The sequence below is a fragment of the Salmo salar genome, unplaced genomic scaffold, assembly GCF_965601325.2.
Source record: "Salmo salar unplaced genomic scaffold, fSalSal1 ptg000386l, whole genome shotgun sequence".
Classification (NCBI taxonomy): domain Eukaryota; kingdom Metazoa; phylum Chordata; class Actinopteri; order Salmoniformes; family Salmonidae; genus Salmo; species Salmo salar.
The window spans coordinates 15,951-28,728 of record NW_027675370.1 but is presented as its reverse complement, the minus strand read 5'-3'; the positions used below and the strand labels follow the sequence as shown (position 1 = coordinate 28,728).

At 39.3% G+C, this 12,778-nt stretch overlaps 1 long non-coding RNA gene across 1 annotated transcript; it reads left to right on the top strand.

Annotated features, from left to right (window-relative positions):
* Nucleotides 1-1,313: 1,313 nt before the first annotated feature.
* Nucleotides 1,314-9,664, top strand: LOC145875950 (uncharacterized). Its single transcript, XR_014391373.1, has 2 exons — nt 1,314-6,333; nt 6,521-9,664. It is a non-coding gene; the product is annotated as an uncharacterized LOC145875950 (long non-coding RNA).
* The last annotated feature ends 3,114 nt before the right edge of the window (nt 9,665-12,778 follow it).

Here is a 12,778-nt window from a genome sequence, read left to right as displayed (position 1 = left end):
AAGAACATAACAAATGTTCAGCTGTAGTTTTATATAAGCATGCACACCTATGTTTATGAAGAAACAGATGATTGGTGCATAGACATACCTTGTCACGGACATAAAGGCCACTCGGGTCCTCATTGAAGAGGTAGGGCAAGAGCAGAATCGCTGCTGTGGTCTCCAGTCCTAGTAAAGTAAAGCAATGATCTTACTACACTTGCTCATTTTATTACAAAATTCATTAGAGAAAGTGAAGGAATAAGAGCAAATCCCTCTTCTGTATTGTCCTTCAGGGACTGTCAAAATAGCAGGATGATGTCCTCACCCCTGCCTCGACTCTCTACCTCTGATAGTCCTTGAATTATCTTTTTGTCTATATCCATTCCATGGACTTGATTCATTTCTGAGAAGATCATTTGCACACATTTGTATGCTAATAGATGTCAGTTTGTATTGACTGCTATGTAGGTTAAATGTACACTTCAATGCAGCTGTCCTACAACATATCTGTACCTTCTTCTTGATCCCAATTGCATTGTGTCCATGTTCTGTCCTATAAGAATTTCAAAGGAAGAGAAAATGTGTCAAAGAATAGTCTTACAAGCATTAAAACATATATATATTAAATAAATATTGAAAGATAAATGGCATCGACATACAATTGCATGTAAAATAGAAGAACATATTGGAGAAAGCACTAGCCAATACAGTACTGCCATACAGTAACAGTACTGCCATACAGCCCTAATATCACATTTCAAGATATCTTTGCATTCGAAACCCATCTACAGCTACCATCTAAGATATTAATTTCCCTCCACAAGGGGGCGGACATGTAACGTTTCCAAAATGGGATAGTATTGTACATGTAACGTTTCCAAAATGGGATAGTATTGTCCATGTAACGTTTCCAAAATGGGATAGTATTGTACATGTAACGTTACCAAAATGGGATAGTATTGTACATGTAACGTTTCCAAAATGGGATAGTATTGTACATGTATCGTTTCCAAAATTGGATAGTATTGTCCATGTAACGTCTCCAAAATGGGATAGTATTGTCCATGTAACGTTTCCAAAATGGGATAGTATTGTACATGTAACGTTTCCAAAATTGGATAGTATTGTCCATGTAACGTCTCCAAAATGGGATAGTATTGTCCATGTAACGTTTCCAAAATGGGATAGTATTGTACATGTAACGTTTCCAAAATGGGATAGTATTGTCCATGTAACGTTTCCAAAATGGGATAGTATTGTACATGTAACGTTATGCCCCCTTGTGAGTGTTAGGGTTTGACCAACTATTTGTTTGCATAACCTAAATAATATAACAAAGAAGCTATGCTATAATATTAAGTTTATACTCTATATGATAAGAGCATACTGCTGTGTGAGAGGAAGGGGCTCATGGGATGTTGAGTCATATGGAAAGAATGCAGATGCTGTAAATCAGGGATATGGAAGAGCTTGTTAAAAGATAAGGGCAGGATATGGGTGAAATGTATATGCGGAGGGGTGTCGGGGTTTTAGAGAACTGTGCATTGTGCAGTCACAAGATAAATCGACTGCCAAAGATAATAACTACGCCCGGCAACAGGAGGCGTCTCGAGGTTGGGACCAACCTGCACGCCAACGATAGGATGAGTAAGTTTAAACCACGCTCATCCTCCCTCTGACAGGCCAGCAGTGAGCGGGAACTATCTCTGTCAGAGTATTTAATGAAAAGCAAAGGATGTGAAACTCAGTTCTCTGTTTTGCCCTGCGAGGTGTTACAGGGAGCCCGTATATACGAACCACCTATTTACCCTTCAAGTGTTTGCATTAATTAAAGTACAAAGAAATCAGAAGTTACCATGTGCTGACTATTTTGTTCTGATACCAGATTCGAATTGACGCGACCTAACATGGTGACCCCGACGTGATCTGGTAAAGGGACTTCGCTGAGTATTGATCAGCCAATTGGACATCGCTATCGTGGAACGGTGTGCTTCACAAAGAGTCCGGACAACTAAAAACAGGTAAGCAGACACCTATTGTTATAATAACTAAAGATCTGCATATTGGCTTTAACCAAATTCATTTTGTGAAGCACCTGTTCGATGTAAGTGAACCAAATTATGAATTATTATGAGTAGATAAGAAATATTATAGAGTCATAATTGTGAGTTCCAATTCCAATTTGTAAGTCGCTCTGGATAAGAGCGTCTGCTAAATGACTTAAATGTAAATGTGACATGCAAACCTGTGGTGAATGTGTTGTTAGTACCATGGTACCATAGAGTATTGGTCCACTGGAAAGATTTGTGAATACAAAGGTGCGGTTAGGTTCAGGGAGAATACTGAAATCTTTCGGCAAGATTCGTAACTTCGAGGGTACGATTAGGTTCGAAGATATAGGGAATAATTGGTTTAGTAATTGGTATCGGCAAGATTCGTAACGTAGGGTACGATTAGGTTCGAGGAATTACCCCGGCAAGGATCGGGAAATTTTATATAGAATACTGGGTGACCGGCAAGATCCGTAACATTAAGGGTTCGGCGGAGTAATTCTTAGGAAAGGAGGTGAGGTTGTAGGTGAGATAAAAGGGGGCTAATAAATTAGGAACTTAAAGGCAAGGGAAGGATAGCATAATAGAAGTTTGAAGATAAAATTATATGTCCAAATTAGGTGTAGAATAAAGGAGATATTGCAACACATAGACACATTGGGAAGTTTCCACAGGGGTAAGAGGATAATTGCGTGTGAGATGGATAAGAGGGTCAAAAGCCATATACATGTGAGACCTAATGGATCTATCAAAAGTCATGAAAGAAATTATTCTGGGATCCTAGAGGAAATTACCAATAGGACATGGACAAAGGAAAATACAGCACACACATAGAGATCAATAGCAAGTACACACAGATTGTAATTGAATCATAGTTTAAAAAAAAACACATAGAATAAAATATAATTTAAGATTCATACGAATACTCCTTCTAAAAATTCTAGAGTGGGAAAAGGAGCAGAATAACTACGATAGTAATTTAACAAACAAACACCTTAAAGGAGGTGCAGGAATTAACGGGAGATGAGCGATACATGGAGTTAAATGTTATAAAATAAATATTTATTTCGGTCCAATGTGGAGAAGGAAGTATGAATTTGATGGAAGTTTGGATGTGGAAAAGTTGGTACTAATGGTAAGAAAGATGCATAAGGTATGTGGGGACAAGACAGGGAAACAGCATGTCGAGGGTTAGACATAGCCAGGGTGTGGCTGTCTGGAGCCCGCAGAAGAAGGCAAGTGTAGAAGGAGAGAGAGGCAGAGTCAACGGTCGCATGGGAAAGGCTTAGACGTTTACATTAGGGCAATATTCTGGAAATTGTATCGATAGTACGTGCCTTATTGTACGACTACAGACATTGATAAATACGGTTATTTGCGAGGAGTGTCCATCAGTTTAATAGCGCGTTGGTGGTTCTGTGGTAGAAGTCTCGCCTGCCATGCGGGAGACTCGGGTTCGCTTCTCAGCCTATGCATCAGTGGATAAAAAATGTAGGTGCTGATTGTTATTCAACTGTTGGTGTGTTTTGCCTGGAAAGGTACGGTTGTTAGTGGTTGTTAAGGTATAAACCAAACGTTTTGATGGCTTGTTTAGTTTAAATTGAAGCGACAGTTACCGAAATCTAATGAATTATAATGAGCGGATAGGTTTGAAGGGAGTAGTATTAAGTTGTAGTCAGTATTTTATAAATTTGGCGATTTACATGTTACATTTAAGGTCATAGACATTTCATAAGTGTGAAGCCAAACGAGAGATACAGTTGTAACATTGGTATTAATCTTGCGATAGAGGAAAGGCAGAACGCTGTTTGAAAAGAGGTAATATTTTATTCCTATGAGTATGTGGCTGGAAGCGATTCTGGTCTGAATAATGGAATCGTAAAAGTTTTGTGATAAATTCTGGTTATTGAGTCGTGGTATTGATTGTTTAGTAACACCGGTGAATTGAACATTGCATGGAAAAATATCAAGTCATTAAAGTGAATTAAAGGTGGAGTTAATTTTATTTTTACAGGGACGGTGCACATTAAACACAGTTGTGTATAATGGCAGGGTATTCCTAGCAAACAGAATGGGCCGGTTTGCAGACAAACTGAAGGGCCTTTAAGCAATCTTGGGTTAAATTAGTCAAGTAGTACGTTAAAATATGGGGTTTCATAGATTGAAGTAAAATATTGTATCCAAGGGTAGCGCATGTTCAATTAAGTTTAAAACTAATGATTGGGGGGAGTACAATGGAATTATAAGTATCATTAGGTTTTATTGTAGTCAACGTTTGGGTTTTTGAATCGGTGTAGTAGGATGAAATGCTGACCAAGTGGTTGTATTTTCTGGAAAAAGGAGTGTTTCAAATTCCTAGGGACAGGATATCTTAAAGGGGTATACACACACATGGAATCTTAGAAGTTATACACCCATGGAATCGTTTAAGTTTTATTTTCTGAGTTTTAATTAAACACGTGAAATTCTTTTGATAGGGAATGTCCTGGGAACCTGGGATACAAAATGTAGATAAAGTTCTTAGCTTTCATTTGTGTAATGTAGTAAGAAACACGGTTCTGAAAGGGTGGTATGACTGTGTGGTCTGATCAGCCACATTGAAAAGCCATTTGGATGGTGAATTTAAGGTCATTTGTGATACTGACTTTAAGGACATTTGTAGAACTGATAATTATGATGGGGTTAAAGTTCTTAGACACAATTGATAATTTGAACCAATGAGAAGACAGAATGACGATAAGGGTACAATAATTTCTTTGTGGAGTAGTTTAGATTAATAGTTTTGATCTGATTATGTTATGTGAATATCGTTTGATAATTAGGGGTACTTTTTACATTATCTAGATACGTTTATTTTCCCTTAGGAAGTCAGCTGTGGTTGTATTCAGTGGAAGAGATTTAACACAACAAGGCTGTGGAATTAATATAATAGTATTATTATATTTTGTTGTTGAATAAGTTTAATAATGGTAGACTTATGTCAAGTATTAGGATATATTCTAAGCCAACGGACCAGCATAGTTAAATTATAAACAGGTGAGGACAGAAATAATACTGGGACAGACAGAAAATACATAATAAGAATAGAAGATAGGAAGAGAATTTAGTTTGGTTCGCTTAGTTAGGATATTAATTCATGGAGAGACTATCGGCTCCATTTGGCATGTATTTTAGTTTTGATTTTAAGTTTATGTTTGGTAAATTCGCTAAGAAGAGATATGACTGTTTACACAGACAAGCACATAGGCATTTAAAACCATACAAAGCAGCACAGATAAATCTTAAATAAGACACTTGACAGAGAATTGTTACAGGGTAGCTAAGGATGAATGCCCCAGGGAGAATTGGACATGTGGAAAATGAAAGGGGGCAATCCTACAAGAGAAGGGCTGACATAAGGATAATTTGTTTAGATATGCAGCAATATTGATACATGGCTTGAGCCATGTATAAATAGGGGGAGTATGGTAGAGCAGGTGATAGAACAGGTTAGGATAAACAAGGATAATTACTTAAACAAAAACATTTTTTGTAGAATATCCATTCCAACATTTGGAAATGGACTTAGTGAACTATTCCGATTTACATTTACATTTTAGTCATTTAGAAGACGCTCTTATCCAGAGCGACTTACAGTAGTGAATGCATACATTTCATTTCAGATTTGAGGGGAAGAAGGGGTGTTTAACAATAATAGATAAATATAGCAAATGGGTAGAAGCGTTCCCAACTTACTTGGTGGACATGATTATGGTAACTAAAAAATGAGGTCAAGATATTATCCCTAGAGTTGGTTTACTGGGATCTATCTCTTTAAATGATGGATGACAGTTTAGCTAATCAGGTAGAGCCTATAGAATGCCAGAGTTAGGGAGAATAGAGATACCAGAACAGGTAGACATAGAAGTTGAAGAAATACTAACAGACACATGAGAAGACTGTTAACCAAACCCGTATGTCCAAGATTTTGTGTCCAACAGGTGAATTACAGGAGAAGGTGATTCACTCAATCCAACCAGGAGACTGGGTGTGGATCCAGTCCCTGAGGAGAAAAAAACTGGAAGCAGTCCTGTTGGGAAGGCCCGTACCAGGTGCTGTTAAACCATTGCCTTTGCCATTAGAAAAGCTGAGAGAGTCACTTGGGTCCACATTATCCACTGCAAGAAGGTATGTACACATATGAGCACTGCTGATCACACACAGAGTTAGGAGAAGAACCGAGTACCAACAGGGTCCGGGGGTTACCTCCTTAACGAAGATTTCCTATCCCGACCGTTCATCACTGTGTGTGCTCCTAGAGGTAGCTGTAGCTCAGTTGGTAGCTCAGTTGGTAGAGCCAACTGTAGCTCAGTTGGTAGAGCATGGTGTTTGCAATGCCAGGGTTGTGGGTTTGATTCCCACGGGGGGCCATGTATGAAATGTATGCATTCACTGCTGTAAGTCGCTCTGGATAAGAGCGTCTGCTAAATGACTAAAATGTAATGTAGGTGTGAGTATGGGGTGGTACCTAGCAGAGAGACTAAGGGCAGGAGAGGGTTGGCGGTTTTTGGGAAGAGTAGAGACTCTGAGCTGCATCATAGTCTAATCTTTCTGATACATTCAGATCCACCACCTTCCGGTACTAATCATATGACACCGTTGTCATTTATAAGAATGAAAATATAAACTATATAATACACTGATGAGTGACATACAGAATAAGGAATCAAAGAAGATCAAGATGTAGAATTTAAGGTAAACATTAAACAATTTCCTGGGAAAGAAGACAACTGTACAGGAATTGGGGTTGGCCAGATTGAAGTACTCAGCCAACCCACCTCGGTTCACCTTAACTCCTGATGAGTACCAGTGTTATAGATACAAGAATGGCACCGAGAACTCATATGATTTTAATGGCTGAAAGTAATCGTTAATGTGACTGAATTTGGTTTGAAATATGAATAGAAAATTCTTAACCTCACAGCACCTATAACTGATGAAGGGTGGGCTAGTACCAGCAAAGGACGCATACGACAGAAATGACCACAAAGGGTGGTTAGGAACTTGCGCCCTGGGGTTATTGGTCCAACCAGTTCGAGTTAGTCATCAGAGGCCAGTTATAGGAGGCTAAAAAAGGCACAGGAGTTTTGATCAGGATGGGATTAGCTTTGTCTAGATGGATGCTATTGGCGTCCTAAGGGAAGTTCCAGATAAATACAAAGTTATGAATCAAATATGTGAAGGCTTTAACACTACATTATTTTGGTGGTTGACAATAAATAAAAATGTGGATGAGATTAATGACATCTTTTATAATCAACAGAGATTCATGAATGAAAACGGGGATGCAGTAAAGAGGTTCTCTGACCAATTATCCGCCACCTCCCTCATGACCATGACCTGGTAAAATAGACTGACTCTCGATATGTTACTGGCAAAAGAGGATGGTGTAGGTAGAATGATTAGGTTCATTGCTGTACGTACATTTCTGATAATATAGCTCATGTTTGGGAAATGGAAAAAGGTTGTAATCACTGTGTTGTGGGCTGCTTTCACCTGTATGACTGTGTTGATATTATGTGGTTGTTGTTTGGTCCCTTGTGCGAGAGGTCTCATTTCCAGGGCTCTGGAGAGATCGATGACGGAGCAGATGGTGAGATACGGACCGATTCCAAGTTCAGACCAGTGGGATGGTGGAGGATTCATTCAATTATGAGGAGCCCATGATAAGATGCGACCATCTTTAGAGTTTCCTGAATTAGTTTGATTTTGTGTGAAATTTCTGAATCCAATAAAAATAGATGTGTTATAATGTATGTGAAATACTTAGCCAATCGGGTGGATGTAATGAAAGGTTTGACTAAAAGATTTCACTCAGAAACCTTATAACCTGTTGAAATGTATTGGAAATACAGCTATAATAATGGGTTAAAAACTATATTCCAATACTGTGTGAGTAAGACACTGTTACCAGAATGAGCAGGGCAGAGTTGATAAGACGACCTTGGGAACGGAACAGGAGAAGAAGCCTCCCTAAGTTAGGGAGAGTAACAACGGCCTGGGAACGGCTAGTGGGCAGGAGATTAGAAGACAGGTGGCAAGGTTGATAAGGAATGTATGTGTACTGTGGGAAAAATACAGCCGCCTAAAGCTGGGTTGAGTTCTTTACTGATGTGTGTGTAACAGAGATTTGTTAACTATACTCGCACTGCACTGACAGGTATGGCTGAGCAACTAGAGGCTACCACTAGAACCGCTAGACAAAATAGATTGGAGTTGGATATGATATTGGCTAATAATGGGGGGTGTATAAAACGTTTGGTGAACAATGCTGTACTTTTATCCCTAATAACACTAGCCCTGATGGTAGCATTACCAAAGCCCTACTGGGACTTGACAAGCTATCTGCTGAAATGAAGGGTGTAGCAGGGGTATATGAGGGGAATTGGCTGAACATCTTTTTTGGTAAGTACACATCTATGGTGGTTACTGGATTTCTGACCCTAGTGCTTGTGTTCTTATTATTGTTGTGTTGTGTTGCCTGCATAATCCCTTGCTTGAGAAAATATCTTACAGAAGTTGTCCGAGCAACCGGAATGATCCTTGGTTTGCTGTTGGGGAAGTGGTTGAATAAAGCTTATCCAAAATGTTCTCATATGTATTGAATGTAGTGGCAGGTGGATGTGAAGGTTTTAAGTACTGGGACAAAAAGTCTGTCCCATACATGTTAGGTGTAGCCACTGTCGCAAAATGGTCTTCTTTTTATGTATTTTTTTTTTTAATAATATGTTCTGAATTTATCCCGTGTACTATTTGTCTTTCCTTATGTGAAGGTTTGAAGTTCCTGGGTGGCTGGTAGTCAACCTAGTACAGGTTAGGTGTAGCTGGAGGACTGAAGGTTTTTGTTATTGTTATTGCCTATTAATAAAAGTGTTTGTATTGTATTTTAGTGAGTGACACCCTAGCGGGTGTCAAAAGGGGGAATCCTACATTTCTCTGAAATGTCGTATTGTGGAATGTTCTTCGGGTGTGAAAAGGGGGATTGTTGGGTTTTATTTCACTTATTAGATGTGATGCATTACCATTTACAGTAGATGTAGGCCTAAGTATGAACGGACTGTAATGCACTAAGAGGTTTATATTGTATTAACATAGATTGAGCAACATATAATAGACATGACTAACTGGAGGGTTGCTGGCTAGTAGGAGTGTAGGCTGAGTAGACTCGTGACACACACACACAATGCCTGGTTGTGGGGCCGCTCATGGACAGGTGTATGTGAGGAACTGATAGAGAGGAGAATGACTGTGGCACAAGAACAGGCACTGTCCTTGGGTGTCTGACTCTCGGGTACACACATGAAGATAAGCTAGAAGACAACTATGCTTGGCAACAAAGATGCGTCTAGAGGCTGGGACCAGCCTGCACGCCAACGATAGGATGAGTAAGTTTAAACCACGCTCATCCTCCTTCTGACAGGCCAGCAGTGAGCGGGAACTATCTCTGTCAGAGTATTTAATGAAGAACTTATGATGTCATTTTCAGTTCTCTGTTTGCCCTGCGAGGTGTTACAGTGAACCCGTATATACGAAGATTGCATTTACCATTTATTCTGCTTGACTAATTCTATTAATAAACAGCTGAAAATATATTCAGTAGCCTAGTGTTAAATTTTGTTCTGATACCAGAATTGAATTGACGCAGCCCTAACACTAGCTCATCATCCCCAACATGTAGGATACATTACCACTGGTCTGTATAGCTAGCTCATCATCCCCAACATGTAGGATAAATTACCACTGGTCTGTATAGCTAGCTCATTATCCCCAACATGTAGGATAAATTACCACTGGTCTGTATAGCTAGCTTATCACCCCCAACATGTAGGATAAATTACCACTGGTCTGTATAGCTAGCTTATCACCCCCAACATGTAGGATAAATTACCACTGGTCTGTATAGCTAGCTCATTATCCCCAACATGTAGGATAAATTACCACTGGTCTGTATAGCTAGCTTATCACCCCCAACATGTAGGATAAATTACCACTGGTCTGTATAGCTAGCTCATCACCCCCAACATGTAGGATAAATTACCACTGGTCTGTATAGCTAGCTAATCACCCCAACATGTAGGATAAATTACCACTGGTCTGTATAGCTAGCTCATCACCCCCAACATGTAGGATAAATTACCACTGGTCTGTATAGCTAGCTCATCACCCCCAACATGTAGGATAAATTACCACTGGTCTGTATAGCTAGCTCATCACCCCCAACATGTAGGATAAATTACCACTGGTCTGTATAGCTATCTCATCACCCCCAACATGTAGGATACATTACCACTGGTCTGTATAGCTAGCCCTGTGATTTGTACATAGTTACAGGCGATATTTGGGTTCTATTCAAATTTAGAAAACCAGTTTTTGGAGCATCATATATTGATAATTTATACTCTTTATACTCCCTTTCTCTATGTTTTAGCCGGGGTCCTACTTCTGATGTTAAGGTCGTCACGGGGGTGTCAGTACTGAACAAATCCATGTTTTATTCATTTCTTCTTTAGAGTTTTCTGTGGTTTATCTCTCTTGAGGTTTCTTGTCGCTTGTAGTGTTCACAGGACAAGTCTAACACTTACTTATACTCAGGCAGACCTACCCCGGAAATGTATTTTTCATTCTGCAGATGGTCACAAGCTCACTACACACATTATTCAAACAGTTCAAATTCAGGCCTCCCCCATTCACTACAACAATAACCAACTGTTCCCAAGATCACCACACATCAATTATCAGGCCATTACTATTTATTGCAAACATTTGCTTTACTGCTGCACTATCGTGTTACAAAAGCACACCCTAAATAGCATGAGGACATCTGGACAGGATGTCCTTGAAAGGGCATAAACATAAGACACATAAATAGATCATCAATCACTTTCTGACACATACCGTCTACTATATTCTCTCTAGCTTTTAAATAATTTATTTTCAATCTTTCTTACCATTATCTGGGTACTTGCATTTCAATGCGAGTTACGCCATCATTTTTCTGTGGGATTGTACCATGTTTATTCTGGTGATAACTGGATCGCTGGCTGTCTCATGGAGTGTGTGAGGGTGTCATGGTCGGGATGGCCTGAACTCAGAGCCTGATAGAATACCAAGGAAAACACCAGTAACTTACAGCAAATTTGACCCTCCATTTTCCCTGAAACAGAAGGTAATTAACCAGGACACTTTGTCCCCAGATATAACAGAAGATAATTGAACCAGGACACTTTGTCCCCAGATATAACAGAAGATAATTGAACCAGGACACTTTGTCCCCAGATATAACAGAAGATAATTGAACCAGGACACTTTGTCCCCAGATATAACAGAAGATAATTGAACCAGGACACTTTGTCCCCAGATATAACAGAAGATAATTGAACCAGGACAATTTGTCCCCAGATAAAACAGATACTAAGGCTGGTTTCAGTCTGAACTGGTCTTTGACCAAATGTGTAGCAGCAGTTTGTAACTGTATAGTAGAATAGCTGTGTACATAATCCTAATACTATGGACTACATTTAAACACTTAACATTATCTTATTTTAGGGTGTGGTCAGATAGACTAGTGGTTAGAGTGTTTGTTAAGCCGTCAAGGTAAAAATCTGTCTGTGCCCTTAATTTAAGCAAGGCACTTACACCTAATTTGCTCCAGGGGCGCCGTACTACTATGGCTGACCCTGTAAAACAACACATTTCACTGCATCTATCATACTACTATGGCTGACCCTGTAAAACAACACATTTCACTGCATCTATCATACTACTATGGCTGACCCTGTAAAACAACACATTTCACTGCATCTATCATACTACTATGGCTGACCCTGTAAAACAACACATTTCACTGCATCTATCATACTACTATGACTGACCCTGTAAAACAACACACCTATCATACTACTATGGCTGACCCTGTAAAACAACACATTTCACTGCATCTATCATACTACTATGGCTGACCCTGTAAAACAACACATTTCACTGCATCTATCATACTACTATGGCTGACCCTGTAAAACAACACATTTCACTGCATCTATCGTACTACTATGGCTGACCCTGTAAAACAACACATTTCACTGTATCTATCATACTACTATGGCTGACCCTGTAAAACAACACATTTCACTGCATCTATCATACTACTATGGCTGACCCTGTAAAACAACACATTTCACTGCATCTATCGTACTACTATGGCTGACCCTGTAAAACAACACATTTCACTGCATCTATCATACTACTATGGCTGACCCTGTAAAACAACACATTTCACTGCATCTATCGTACTACTATGGCTGCCCCTGTAAAACAACACATTTCACTGCATCTATCATACTACTATGGCTGACCCTGTAAAACAACACATTTCACTGCATCTATCATACTACTATGACTGACCCTGTAAAACAACACACCTATCATACTACTATGGCTGACCCTGTAAAACAACACATTTCACTGCATCTATCATACTACTATGGCTGACCCTGTAAAACAACACATTTCACTGCATCTATCATACTACTATGGCTGACCCTGTAAAACAACACATTTCACTGCATCTATCATACTACTATGGCTGACCCTGTAAAACAACACATTTCACTGCATCTATCATACTACTATGGCTGACCCTGTAAAACAACACATTTCACTGCATCTATCGTACTACTATGGCTGACCCTGTAAAACAACACATTTCA